The sequence below is a fragment of the Nelumbo nucifera genome, chromosome 2 (assembly GCF_055504915.1).
Source record: "Nelumbo nucifera cultivar China Antique chromosome 2, China Antique-T2T, whole genome shotgun sequence".
Lineage (NCBI taxonomy): Eukaryota > Viridiplantae > Streptophyta > Magnoliopsida > Proteales > Nelumbonaceae > Nelumbo > Nelumbo nucifera.
The window spans coordinates 42,928,402-42,943,731 of NC_142650.1; positions in this window are offsets into that span (position 1 = coordinate 42,928,402).

The window sequence follows — 15,330 nt, forward strand, 5'->3', positions numbered from 1 at the left end:
ATATTCACTGAAGGGTGGACATTGTAAGGGATTCCAAAACCCTGGAAAATATATCCAAAGTGACCTTAAACACTGAACAAACAAATTGGCGGTAAATCCATCAAATTGGAAAAAACAAGGAAATAAATAAAAAAAATAAGTCAAAAGTTCTGCTTTGAGATTGAGATAAACATACATGCAATCAAAAGCAGGTCGTCTTGCAAGGAAAAAAAACATTGCACAAGAAAACCCAAAAGAAAAAAACAGAAGGGAATAAATAAAATGGTAATAAACCCTAAACTGTTTTGGAAGATATTGAATGAGACCAAACACAAAATAAAAACAAAAAAGGAAAAAAATGAATATACCGCACACATTCGAATAAAGCCCACAGTAGAAAAACCTTTGAATAGCAAAAATCCACCCGCATATAAAACCATGGTTTTTGAACTGTCGTTGACTAGGACGAATAGACATATCAACCCGGGAACCATCTAGGCAACTAGTTCTATTTTACCCTAATCCAAGTCCTTGGCCAAAACCCGTTGAATTGGTCAATGACCCATTGACCAATGTGGTCGAACCGTTGACCTGTTGACCCATTCAATGTTTTTTGGTCCTTTTTTTTTAATTGGGAATCATCAAGGCAACCGGTTTCGCTTTATCCCAATCCCGACCCATAGCCAAAAACCGTTGAATCAGTCAATGACCCATTGACCCGTTCAATGGTTTTTGGCCATTTTTTATATTTTTTAATTTTTGTTGTCAAAACGGGTTGTTTGTTTGAACCAAACAATCAAAACTGTTGACTTGAAAACCGGTGGCCAAAACTGTTTCGTTTTCGAGTTGTATAAGTCACACGCTCGAATGACATAACACGTATGTACTACTTAATAGACCTCACACTCTCAACTTTTTGCTAGTAATTTTTGTTGTCAGAACGGGTCATCCGTTCGAACCGGATGGTCGAACCGCTGTTTTATTTTTTTATTTTTTAATTGATAAATCGTCCAGGCAACCACTGTTATATTATATATATATATATATATATATATATATATATATATATATATATATATATATATATATATATATATATATATATAATATGCCTTTTGAGTATCCTCTAATTTTCTTTATTAACTAGCCAAATACCTAAATCCAAATGTCTTTAAGGTGCTTCACCATTTGCATTGGTTCAATCAAGGTTTAAAATTTACATATGATATGCATGATACGGAGGATACCGTATCGTATCTTTGAAAAACATATACGAAATACACATGAAAATTGGACATTTTGTCTTTTTCCATGCATATCGGACCCGTATTGGGGACGTATCGAAGCATATCGATAGTGTACCGACGAAAAAGATACGACCAAAAACTTAAAAGAAAAAAGGGAAAAGCAAGTTTCCTTCCCTGAAATAAGCCTTCTTTCACCCCCAAATGACTATAAAACTCAAAACTTCATTTCTAGAGTGTCGTATTTGCAAAAGTTTGCAAGAAACAAGTGTATATCGTTAATTTTTTTTTAATAGTTTTCAAATTTTGAAAAAATATGGCAAAAATAGGTAAAGCTTTTCAATTTCTATAATATATTGTGATTTATTTTTTTCCTTAATGTTTAAATTTATGTTGGTCTACATTTCTTACATTCAAAATCACAATTTTTTTTTGTGTTATCAATATATTTATGGAAATTTCATGAAAATATTTGGGGAAATATAAATTAACTGAAATTTTGAAAATGTAATTTTTTCTCAATATCAGGGTATCTATTGTGGTTGAATGCTAAAGTCAGTATTCTGTTGTGGTTGCGAGCTAAAATTTGAATTTTAGAGAGCTTGAATGTAAAGTAATTGCGCGTACCTGGGTCCTTGAGGGGTTGATGCCCTTATATAGTTGAGTTGCCGTGGATCTCACGAAATGGTTTTGAGATATTCGGCCTGAGTAGATGAGAATCGTTTATGCTTTAGTCAGGGAGTAACGTATCAGTTAATGAAGTTTATCATCTCCGCCCGATCCCGGCAGGGAGAGGATAAGGCCTGTTGTTACGCGGCGTGATCCCGTGAGGTTCGGAGTCCGTTGGGAAGCTTCTGGAGTTGATTACGTGTCACTTCGGTTCTAGGGCCCCGAAGTGTCTGTCTTCATTGTGGGCCAATAGTGCCCTCTGCATAAACCTTCATGGATATCGCGGAGTACGAGTTCAACTTCTGAGGGTCGCAGGCAACGTAGGTAGGGGAGCGTGAAGGATCTCCTGTACAGTCGTCCGTCTATGAGGACGTACCGGGCTTATTCCGCTCTACCCTCCGAGCTACATTGCGTTCTGCAAATAGGGTCCCGTGGAGCAGATAATCAACAAGCGGATCAACACATCTTAGTTCCGCTTGCAACACGAGAGCGACCTCTTCTGCCCCCCTGAGAATGCTAGGCCGAGGCAGGTCCTCTATGTTCACAGTTTGCATGGTGTTGTTGCTTGTACTTGCTAGTCGTGATAAGGCATCGGCCTCAGCGTTCTCGGACCTCTGAATTTTCCTAATGAAACATGAGCTAAAGCTTGGTAGGATCTCTTTGACTTTGGTCAAACAGGCTGCCATGGCGGAATCGCGTGCTTCATAATCACTATTGACTTGGTTAACCACCAGTTGAGAATCGCTGCACATGCTGAGGTGTTTTGTTCCCATTTCCCTCGCTAAGTTCAGCCTGGAAATTAGCGCTTCATACTCCGCCTAGTTGTTTGACGCCTCGAATCCGAACCAGAGAGCGTACTCCAACTTCACCTCGCTTAGGCCGTACAATACCAGTCTCGCACCTACTTGGGTTTTGTTTGCTGAGCATGGCTCGAACCGGATGTTGTACTCACTAAGCTCGATGGACCACTTCGTTAATCTTCCTGACACCTCGGGCTTAAGTAGGATGTGCCTCAGAGGTCTATCAGTAAGGACGACGATGGTATGGGCTTGGAAGTATGGAAGTAGTTTCCAAACTGCCACCACTAGCGCATACGCTAGCTTCTCAATATCGGGGTATCTGGTTTCTGCATCCAGCAACAGTTTACTCGCATATAGACGGGTTGTTGAACCTAATATACCTTTATAATTAGTACCGAACTGACCACCTCGTCACTCGTGTAGAGGTACAACTTCAACTAATCTCCTTCCTCGTATCAGGTTAAAACCGGGGTGGTGCTTAGGTACCTTTTCAAATCATCAAATGCAAGCTGACACTCTTCAGTCCATTTGAAAAGTCTCAATCTTTTTAATTGCTTTAAAAAAGGGAAGGCAGCGACTTGCCGATTTAGACATAAATCGGTTTAAGGCAGCTACTCGGCCAGTTAGTCGTTGTACCTCCTTGAAATTATGGGGTGGTCGCATTTCTAAGATGGCCTTGATTTTGTCCAGGTTTGCTTCGATGCCAAGTCAGTTCACTATGTAACCGATGAACTTGCTTGACGTGACTCCGAAGACACACATATTCGGGTTTAACTTCATGTTGTATTTCCTTAGAATTTGAAAAACAACATTTAAATCATCGATTAAAGATCTAGAAATTTGGGTTTTCACGACCATATCATCAACATAACATTATACTTTATTGCCAATCAAAGGTTCAAAAATATTGTTTACAAGTCGTTGGAAAGTTGCTCTAGTGTTTTTCAAAACAAAGGGCATAACTTTATAATAGTACAACCCGAGTTCAAGTACAAAAGCAGTTTTATCTTGGTCAGTTGTTTCCATCCTAATTTGATTATAGTCAGAGTAGGCGTCCATGAAACTCAACAACTCATGCCCTGAGGTCACGTCTACTAGGCGGTCAATTCTGGGTAGGGGGAAGCAATCCTTTAGGTAGGCTCTGTTCAGGTCAATGTAGTCAATACACATGTGCCACTTGCCATTGGCTTTCTTCACAAGCACGGGGTTAGTAACCCAACTCGGGTAATGGACCTCCCTGACGAAGTTTGCGGCGAGGAGATTCCCGACCTCCTCATCGACTACCCTCCACCACTCTGGGGCGAGGTTGCGTTTTCTTTGTTTAATTGGATTGACCAGAGGGTCCACATTAAATTTATGAGTTATTATTGGTTGGTTCGGTCTCAAACACTGGTATGTGGACCGTCTCTTCCATCGAGGCAACTCGCTCCTTGGTGTAGTCTGCAGGTCGCTCTAGCTCGACACCTTCTGCCAGTTTTGCCTTTCCCTTGAGGGCTGCCACATAACACTTCCGAGACTTAAGCTAATTGTCTCGTATCACCCCTACTCTGTAGTCCGTTGAGAACTTCATCGCGAGATAGTAAGTTGACACTATCGCGCATAAAACATGTGTAATAGGCCAACCTATGATCGCGTTATAGGGGGATGGAGTCGTGACCACCAAGAATGTGTGCTCGAACCGGACAATATTCGGCCACGTGTCTACCTCCACTGGAACTGTGAGGCGACCTATAGGCCTGACTTCCTCTATGCTAAACACTACTAGTGGGGGCATCTGCTGGTTTTATATCGCTCTGTTGTAGTTACAACATATCAAAAGTTTATTTGAAGAGGATACCAGCCGAACTGCCTGAGTCCACCAAGATCCGCTTCACTTCAAAGTCATTGATGATCATCTTCACGACCAGGGCATCGTCATAAGGATATTGAATCCCATGGCCATCGTCCTCGATAAAGTAGATTGGTTCTTCAACCCAAGGTTGCTTGGGCAGGTTCTCTGCTTCATGCTCCAGTTTTCGGACTGACGTTTTCTCTATTGCTGCTGTGCACCCTGCTACGATAGATCCTCTAGTAATCATATTATTCACTCTGCGGATCAGCCTTTCTTCTAGTAGCGGGCGAGGTGGCTGCTCGTTCTATCTGCTGCTTTTTGGGGCATCTTTCTTATGATCTCCCTATCGTTCCCCCTGTCCATTTTCCTCATGCAAGATGTACTTCTTCAATGACCTACAACAGATTAGCTCTTCGATCTCATCGCAGAGGTTTGTACAGTTTTTTGTGTTGTGACCATTGTCCCAATGAAAGTGACAATAGACGTTCGGATTCCTGGTCAAGGTCTGGTATCTGCGGGCATGTGTAGTTGAAGCGCTTGATGTAGCTTTGAATTGACTCTCCTTCCCTTTGCACCACGTTCAGAAAGTTCTCTTGTGACTTCGGGCACTTCTTATTGGTGATGAAGTGAGCTGTAAACGTATTTGCGAATTGCGCTCAGCTTCTAATGGAACCCGGCGTGAGGCTTCTATACCAGGTCTGAACTACTCCTCTGAATGTGGTGGAGAAAGCTATGCACATACAAGCATCATCGGCCCCGGCAAGATGCATATGGGATTGGAATGCGTCTACGTGATCGTTGGGATAAAAGGACTCATCATACTTGTCTAGCAGTGATACCTTGAAATCCTTCGGCATTGGGGTCGCTCAGGTGACAGGGGGGATGGCTGGCTTAAGAGAGCAAACGCTGTTCTTGTGGCCACCGAGCTCGCCTCCTCTCTTTCCCAACCTTGATCTATTGGATGGTTGGGCTTCATGGGTGGATTGTTCCTTGCTGATGAATGGTGAGTCTTGCGGCGACGGCGCTGCTGCTTCTTTAGTGGTACGACGTTTGTACTAACGGCCTTTGTGTTGTCTGGTACCTTGATCTTACTCCGAATGGTGGGGTGGGGTAGTTCAGGGGTTCTCCTTGCTGCTTCTTCTTCATTGCGTGTTCGAGGCTGGTTGTCACGGTGAACCGAGGGGTCTCCTCTCGAGCCCGCACCTCGGGCCTTGAGCTAGCGATCTGCGTTACCTTGATGTGGAACTTGCTGACTACGCCTTTCGGGTTGGTTGGGTTCGGGCCTACCCCTCGAGCTTTCCCTTCGGGAAGTAGGGGGAGTACGCTGGTCGCTTACTGTACCCCGCGGCGGGGTTCGTCCCAAGGGAGAAACTGGTACCCATGAGGTTCTCTCACTGCGGGGAGGAGATTGGCGGACGTTCTGGTGAGCCCGGTGTTGATTATGGGTCTGGGTTTGCCCTTGATGATGGTTCGCCGGCTGGTTTGATTATAGTGGTGGAAACTATTGTTGATTGAAGTAGTACTGCTGAAACTACTAGAACTGATGGATCTGCATTGTCCGGATGCTCTGGACGAGATCGTTGAACTGGGAATGACCGACCCCCGAGGGATCACGGAAGGATCCGATAAGGTGGCACTCACTTGGGGGAGCGGGACACTCACCTGTTGGGTAGTTTGCGGCACAGACAGTGATGGGACCCCGAAGACAGTCAAGAGAATGGTGAACTGGCCAATTGTCACCGAGGAACCCTGGGGAGTAACCGTTTGCTACTCTTGCCCCCCAATGATGTTCATGTCGCTATTTCCGTTGTGGCTAGATGATGCCATTAAGGATGAGATTGAGACTGAGACTGTAGCTAGAACTGGGATGACCTTTCAATCATATCCCACTGACGACGTCAATTGATGATGCACGATCTAGAAGCTCCTAGCTGGAAGGTTGCTTGGGCTTACTCACGTGGCGAGCTAGATGAAGCTGCAAAGCATGGATCAGAGAGACCGAGGTGGATGACCAGGTGAGGTCGCTCCAATGCTTAAGTCAGTATTCTGTTGTGGTTGCGAGCTAAAGTTTGAATGCTAGAGAGCTTGAATGTAAGTAATTGCGTGCACCTGGGTCTCACAAAACGGTTACAGGATCTTCAACCTAAGTAGATGAGGTATGTTTCCACTTTAGTCGGGGAGTAGCATATCAGTTAATGAAGTCTATCATCTCCACCCGATCCGGGCAGGGAGAGGATAATGCTTGCCATTACACAGCGTGATCCCGTGAGGTTCGGAGTCCGCTGGGAAGCTTCTGGAGTCGATTACGTGTCACTTCGGTTCTAAGGACCCAAACTGGATTTGGTACCTAGGTGCCTCTATGCCGAGGTGGCTTTGTACCAAGGTGATCGAACACCCGAGCTCTGAAAATTACTGACTAGGTTCCTTTTGCTAAGTTGTCATCCTTCGGGCAGATCGTGTCCACGTGACCTTTACTTACTAGGTCGTGCCACCCTTATCGGCAACCAAGGCACGAACAATGTATTCGTATTGTGTAAGCTAATATCATTATTTGAAGTTTAAATAGGTCCATGTGAGACATTGAAAGTTGTTTTGAACCTTGTTCATACTGTTGAATATTAGTTCCAATAAACTATGGGCATGCCTAGATGCTTGTTTCTTGTGGGATAAATTTTATTGCCTCCTGACATGCAAGGTGAATAATTTATGGATTTTTCAACTTTTCGTATGAATTTGCAAACGTTATTGTATGATTTGATGCTTGGAGGTATAAATTCTTAGATTTGTGCCTTTTAAACATTATTTGGCTTTGTTTTCAAGGTGTTCAAATACAAATATGTTACTTGTGATTGCAAGGTTTGTTCATGGCATTTTTCTCGCTAAACATCCATTCCCACAACAAGCTCTTTCATTGATAAGTTGGGTTTTGTTTTCCATGATAATTTGTCCTACTTCATCTAAGGCTAACTTATAGATATAGATAGATATAGATTATGACGAAAAACAAAGGCTAACTTCATCTTTAGACATTCATGATTCATACGCTTCTTCGAATATTTTCAAGGCCCTACCCTGACTGGGCATATGTTTGGTGGACCTCTTGGGGAGGTTCTGATGATATTTTCTCTCGCCAATAGCTCATAGACAAATATAGAGCCTTTGGTAAATGGAGAGCTTATATAGAATTTGATCATGTAAAATAGTTCGAGCTTTTCAAGACATTTTGTCTCCCTTGGATTATAGAATGGAGTTATCACCTGAATGCTTCTTGGCTGCCTCTAGCTATTGAAAGAAAATTTGAAATAAAATGGTGGGATAAATTTGATATCACAGATGTCCTCAAACCGACATTGGAAGAATACGACATTTTCCAGTCCATCTTTGAATCCTACATAGACAAAATTCGAAGTAAGTTCCCAAACTTAGACCCACTAGATCTCGAAGAAATGTCCCTTCGTATGGCCAAAAAGATGAAAGAGAAAAGCAAATGCATTTCAAAGGATCTCGAAACAGAAAGTGTTCACTCTCTCAGCCCACACCAAGGTCGTGACATTATTTGAAGATTCCATCTTATCATAAACATTAAAAGTCTCGACAGGTGTTCCTAATATGACAAAAAGATGATAAGGAGTTATATCGATAATTAAGATGCGCACTAAGAAATGACAAAAGGCATAAAAGCCTTAAAGATAAGATCGAATAAAGTGGCTTTAAGGTGTTTCGTTCTGGAAGCCTACGCCAGCTCTATATAAATCTCTCTTCTCTCTTTGAAGAAAAAAGTCTTTACAAGTATTGTAATAAGTTTTCTTTTAGAGTGCTTTGAGTGCTTTGTAATAGTTTGAGTGTTTTTTTTCCGAGTGATCTTAAAAGTGTGCTATTAGTGAGCTTTGTAATTTTGTAAGATTGAGTGCTATTAAGAATCTACCTGTTTGTTCTAAATCCTTGTAAGTATCAATATTAAAGAATATTTCAATTTCTATTTTCATTATAAATTTTTATCGTTATTTTCAATGTTTTCTGCATAATATACTCATGTGCATGTTCCCATTTTCATCGACTCCATATCCATCCTTTACTATTCATGTTGTTCATCGTTTCCGACAAACTTGTCCATCTTTGAATCCTACATGAACAAGTTTTGAAGTAAGTTCATAAACTTTGACCCACTAGAGCTCGAAGAAATGTCCCTTCATATGGCCAAAAAATATGAAAGAGAAAAGCAAAGGCATCTCAAAGGATATCGAAACGAAAAGTGTTCGCTCTCTCTGCCCACTCCAAGGTCGTGACATTATTTGAAGATTCCATCTTATCATAAACAGTAAAAGTCTCGACAACTATTCCTAATATGACAAAAAGGTGATAACGAAGCATCTCAATAATTAAGATGCACACTAAGAAAATGACAAAAGGCATAAAAGCCTTAAAGATAAGATCGAATAAAGTAACTTTAAGGTGTCTCGCTTTGGAAGCCTCCGCCACGTCTATATAAATATCTCTTATCTATTTGAAGAAAAAAATATTTACAAGTATTGTAATAAGTTTTCTTTCGAAGTGCCTTGAGTGCTTTGTAATAGTTTGAGTGTTTTTCTTTCCAAGTGATCTTAAAAGTGTGCTATTGGTGAGCTTTGTAATTTTGTAAGATTGAGTGGTGTTAAGAATCTACTTGTTTGTTCTAAATCCTTATAAGTATCAATATTAAAGAATATTTCAATTTTTTTCATTATAATTTTTTATCGTTATGTTCAATGTTTTCTGCATAATATACTCATGTGCATGTTCTTATTTTTCATCGACTCTATATCCATCTTTTACTATTCATATTGTTCATCTAACCTATCCATCATAACCCCTTTAGCACTATTCACTATTATTCATATCACTTACCTATATTTTTTTATCTAATTAGTCTATAAAAAATATAGGTCCACTGTGAGACATTGAAAGTTGTTTTGAACATTGTTCATAAAGTTGAATATTAGTTCCAATAAACCATGGGCATACCTAGATGCTTGTTTCTTGTGGGATAAATTTTCTTGCCTCTTGACATGTAAGGTGAATAATCCGTGGCTTTTTCAATTATCCATATGAATTTGCAAACATTATTGTATGATTTTATGCTTGGAGGTGTAAATTCTTGGATTTGTGCATTTTAAACATTATTTGGTTATGTTTTCAAGGTGTTCAAATACAAATATGTTACTTGTGATTACAAGGTTTTTTCATGGCATTTTATCGCTGAGCATCCATTCCCACAACCCTATATATGTACGAATAGGGACTAAGATTTCTATAATTTTTTAGACTAAAATATCCCTTTTTTGAAATAGGGTCCTTATCTATTATGAGGGCATAAAATGTACTGTGAATACTATCATTCATTGTATTCAATTCCCTCTCATTAAATTTCATTCAAGGTATTAAGTCTCATTCACCCTCATTTAACCATACATTTAAGGCATTTTTGTTTATTTTAATTAATAAATTATACTAATTAAATCCATACATAAATAACTCTAATAACATAAAAATTTAAATAATTTTGGGTCAAATAGGCCAACTCGTGTTGCATTGTTTTCACAATTAAATAATAAAAAAGTAAAACTTGATAAAATGCAACAAATATTGAATTTAAAGAAAAATTTGGAAACATCTTTAATATCATATATTCATCATATTAGACAATAATATGTATGATAAATAAGAAATACTTTTATTAATGATGGTATACAAAATTTAAAACCAATTGGAAATAAAATTATTTTCTTATTCTCTCTCATTAAGTCTCATATCTAAGGTATATTATCTCATTAAATCTTATATATAAGATATATTTTTTCTCATCATTAAATCCACAGTATTGATTTTAAAAGTATAAAGATAAATATTTTGAAAATAAAACCATTTTCTTTCCTCCTGGTGATGGGTAAGCAATTTAACCATTTGGGTCAAATGAGCTAACCAATAATGCCATAATTAAATAATAAAAAATCAAAATAAATAATATATAAAAATGCAAAAAATTGAATTGATCATATCTCTAATATTATACATTCATTATACTAAGTAAAATTAAGTATAAAATGTAATAAATATTTTTATTAACAATGAAAATGGAGTTGCAAATCTAAAATAAACCTTGAAATTAAATTAAATGATGTCATAGTCGAATAATAAAATGTTTAAAATAAAAATACAAAAATAAATCACAAAAATAAAGAAAAAATTAGAGAACAATTTGGGCACATATTTTATGTTATATATTTATAAAAAAAAATATTGGGTCCGTCTATAATATTATACATTCATCATATTGAACAAAAATAAGTATTATACATAATTTTATAAATGATGGAAATGCAATAATAAATGGTTTAGGTGATGGGTTGGTGGTTTGGGTCAAATGGATTGATATTATAGTAAATAATAAAATTTTAAAAAATAAAAAGGCATAAGGAATACAAAATATAAAGATTATAAAAAAATTGGACACATATCTAATATTATATATTAATTATATCAAATAAGAATTAATTAGTATGATAAACAAATATTATTTATATGATGTAGATGGAATATATAATTTAAAATGGATTTGAAAGAAATGCTATTTTCCTATCTAGATGGTGGGTTAATGATCGAGTTTTCAAATAAACTCATGGTGATGTCATAATTGAATAATATATATTTAAAAAAGATAGAACAAAAAATTGAAAAGTATACAATTTTATCGAAAACATTTGGGGACATTTCTAATGTTATATATTCATCGTATTAAATACAAAATTATTTTTATTTATGACGGGAATATAATACAATAATAATAATAATAATAATAATAATAATAATGGTGATGATAATAATTGTCATTGTAATTTAAATTTTCAATGTGCAATGCACGTCAACATTTACTAGTTTGTCCTAGTCTGTCTAAGGCTCTTTCGTCAATAAGTTGGGTTTTCTTTTGAAAGTCTAAATAACAATGAATGGCAAAATCAACTGCAAAAATGGTAGTTTTTAAATTAAGAATTTGTATATAAGTCATGTGACACCACAAGCGAACAGATTGAAATGACATACTAATGGTAGGGAAAGATTTTGTCCTTTGTTAGAAAATTTAAGGATCTAATTTTTCAAACACGGAGTAAATTTGTGTCCATTTGCTAAACCATAAAGGTACTTTAAGTATTTAACCCTTTTCTTTTTTAGGGTCCGTTTGATTTGTTGGAATAGGGGTATGGAACTGGAATCGGAATGGGCTATTCCGATTCCAACTGTTTGGTTGAGCAGAATCGGAATACCGTTCTCATTCCTGCTGGAATGGCATTCCCCCATTCGAGGGAATTGCCATTCCCTACCCCTCCCTTGGGAATGAAATCCCATTCCTGTTGATTTTAATTCACATTCCCATTTCTGTTTGAGCCAAATAGACTATGGGAATGGATCATTCCGATTCCGATTATGGTGGATTTCAATTCCGATTCCGACTACAAACCAAACGGACCCTTAGTTACTTTCATTTTTTTATTGGAAAATATTACTTTTATTATGTTATATTCACTATAGTATTTTAGTGAAAAAAAAATCCCTTACTATAACAGTTAATTAAAAAATTAAGTTTATAGTTCTTGTCTTTTTTTTTAAATGTTTTCATAAAACATCTCTTATTTTATTGTTTTCTTGTATATTAACAAACATGTTAATATTTTTTTTATTATCTTAGTCTTTTTTAGTGGAAATTTCCCTTAATTGCTTAGTTTGTTCTCAAATTTTTAAAATTGAGATGAATTGATCAAACCAAATCGACGCAATTTAGTATGGATCGGCAATTGAACCTAGCAGGTAGGTGGATGGTTTTAAAGTATTCAAATTACCTACATTGCTATTGTTTTTATCTTGAAATTTACATAGTTGGGTTGAAACAACCAAACTAGATGGCAAATTTCTCCATCCCCGACGAGGACCCAACTTACTTGACCTGCATTGAGGATGGGATTACTTTGGTGGGGCATGGATAGGAATTAATAGGGATCACCAATTGGGGTCATGGTTAGGGGGATTGAGGTCCCTGCCCCGACCCGACCCTACTTATACATATATTAAATATCTTTGTAATATATGATATTATTTACATTATTTGTATATATGGAAACACATTTAAAACATTATTTGAATTTAAAAAATTGTATTTATTTTAAGTAAATTTATTTTTTCAAAAAATGTTGTTAACTAAAAACAAATCGAGGATTTGGGTCCCCGTGGGGAACCCGTCCTTGTCAGGGATCGGGGGTGGAGGACAACTTTTATTGCCGACGGGGATTAGGGATGAAGACAGTGATTAATTTCATAATCGGGGTTGGGGTGGGGAATATGGTCCCTGTCCTGTTGCCATTCCTAGCTAGCATGTTGGACAATTTTCGAGTATTCAAATAACCCAACCCAAAACTTCATATTCTTGATGCTAGTGATTTTTAGGCACCTACAATATTTTATGCCTTTATTTCTTCTAATGGGAAACTAACAAAGGTGGAAAAAAGCACGATCCATTTGATGTAACACTCGATGTTTAAAAAAAGGATAATGATGGTTTAGCCAAGGGTAGAATTTTTAGGCCCAAAGTACAGTTGGGATAGGTGCCAACTCATAATTGATGCTAATTCACGGGCAAGCATTGGTGTATAGAGTAGAGGTTTTTGACATTTTGAATGTTTATAGGTATGTGGTGGAATTCAGAAATCTGCATTGGGCCTGAACGTACTTTTCCATAAAAAATTAAGTTCATCACAATGGAAGAAAATGATAAGGGAGACAATTCATGTTCATAGATTTTTTGTTTTAGAAAATTATAAATTAAATTTTCACATAATTTATAGGAAAAAAGTTAGGTAAATTACAAAAACCTCTTGTACATAAGAGTGTCAATTGGATTGGATTTGATCCAATACGACATGGTTCAATGTTTGTCCATTACAAATGGATCAGGTCCAATCCAATCCAATCCAACGAATATTTTGGACCATTATGGACTGCTCCAATTCAATGTATGGACTGCCCAATATGCACAATTTGCTTTTAATTTATATTGGTTCTAACCCAAACCTGGTCTATTAACACCTATATTCTCATCTTCTATATTCTTAAACTACCCTTATGATTTAGCTAATTAACTAAGTGTGCCCTTACTATTTATAACAATTGGCTAAGTGTACCCTTAGTCATTAAACATGGACGGAAAGGTCAATACCTGTTTTACCCCTATGCAAAGTTACATTTTTGTCCTTGATTTTAACTTAACTCATAATCCCTCTCAGACACTCGCCTTATCCGTCGAAAGAGAAGAGGGAGGAGTGCCATCCATTGATGCGGCCATCGCCATTGCCATTGCCATTGCCAACGACTGCAGTCGCTGCAAGTACTTAACGGCGGAAGTCCAACGAAGGTTGGTGAGTTTTTTTTTTTTTTTTTCACCAAGAATAGATCCATGCCTGTTATCTTGCCGATGCAAGTTAAGTTGAATCCCAAGATTCTGAGGAATGTAGCCGGAACTTGTGATTACATTTCTGATATGCCCGATGAATGCTTGGTTTGCATTTTTGGGTCCCTTGGCTCTGACGACCATAAAAGCTGTTTTCTAGTCCATCGGCGATGGTTTCGAGTTGAATGACAAAACCGACACCGTCTATCGTTCAAGGCGGAATCCGATCAACAACTTCTAATTCTCTCTATTTTCTCTCGATTTGGTACTGTAACCAAACTGGCATTGAAATGCGACTGACGATCCATCAGCATCAACAATGAGGCTCTCGTCCAAATCTCTTCATGTTGTTGAAACTTTGTATGACTCAAACTTTGCGCTTGCCGTGAATTGACCGGCGCATGCATGGAGGCCTTCACTAAGAATTGCAAGGGTTTGAAGAAGCTTTCTTATGACTCTGCATGTTTGGTTATAAGGGCAGGAATGCCATCCTAATTCACAGTTCTGCTCTTGAAGAGTTGTCTATGAAATGCCTCCGTGGCATCATGGATGGGACCGCTGTCAAGCCTATTGGGCCAGGTGCCGCGGCCTCGTTCCTCAGAACTATTTGCTTCAAGGAGCTTTACAGGGGCCAATGCTTTGGACTGCTTATCGTATGTTCCAAGAATCTTAGGACCCTAAGATTCTGATTAGACGACCGTCACTCGTAATAGGTACGTGTGTGGGAGAGTTCATGTCAAATGTGCATTTTCGACATATGTATATAGATTTTGGCAGAGAGTTAACGATATGGGTAATTTAAGAAATTTATATTTCCAATCAGCCATGCTTTACCATGTTGTTTGTGTTTATCTTACTCTTATTCAGACAGTCTTTACACCTTTGTCCCATCCGAGTTTGACAATATCAGGTGAATTTTTATTACAATCTGTTGAATTTTGATGAAGTGGCCATACTATTGTAAGCTGTATTGAGCTGTACTACTATTTAGTACATATAAAAGTATTATTGCATACAAAGCATAATTTATCATTTATATCAATGGTTCAAAGTACAATTTTTCAAAGTGGAGGGTAAATTAAAGTAATTTTACTTACCACATTTCTCTCCATCAATCCCAAATTTGAAGGAAGAATGCCAGGTACACGGTTTGAGTGGCCGTATATCATACCGTTGCATTAAACACCTTAACTTGGACATGATGCGGGTCCCATTTTGTTATGTTTTCAAACATTGGGCCCCATAGAATATACGGTCACGGTGGCCTCGGCAACCGTATTCCGTACGGGTTGGTGCAAACGAGTATGATCAACATTGCAGCATAGAAAGTACGCA